Below are 597 nucleotides of genomic sequence, written 5' to 3'. Positions count from 1 at the left end.
ACGTCTCAATATAAAGAAAACAAAAATCCTCACAACTGGATCAATGAGCAGCATCACAATAAATGGAGAGAAGATTGAAGTTGTCAAAGAATTCATATTGCTTGGTTCGACAATCGATGCCAATGGAAGCAGCAGTCAGGACATTAGACGATGTGTAGCATTGGGAAAGTCAACTGCAAGGGAACTCTTTCAAGTGCTGAGGAGCAAGGATGTCTCCTTGAGGACTAAGGTGTGCCTGACAGAAGCCATGATATTTCCAATTACCTCGTATGTATGTGAGAGCTGGACTATGAATAAGGAAGACTGAAAAAGAGTTGATGCTTTTGAGTTGTGGTGCTGGTGAAGAATGCTGAAAGTACCATGGACTGCTAAAAGAACTAACACATCTGTTCTGGAGGAAGTGCACCCGAAATGCTCCTTGGAGGCAAGAATAGCCAGACTTTGACTCACCTATTTTGGTCATGTTGTCAGAAGGGACCATTCCTTGGAGAAGGACGTCGTGCTTGGTTGGGTGGAGGGGTGACGAAAGAGGGGGAAGCCTTCAATGAGATGGATTGACATGGTGGCTGCGATGATGGGCTCAAGTATAGCAGGGAT

This window comes from Orycteropus afer, unplaced genomic scaffold (assembly GCF_000298275.1).
Source record: "Orycteropus afer afer isolate SDZICR_OR568_19922 unplaced genomic scaffold, OryAfe1.0 scaffold00190, whole genome shotgun sequence".
Lineage (NCBI taxonomy): Eukaryota > Metazoa > Chordata > Mammalia > Tubulidentata > Orycteropodidae > Orycteropus > Orycteropus afer.
Note: the sequence above shows the minus strand (reverse complement) of the source record.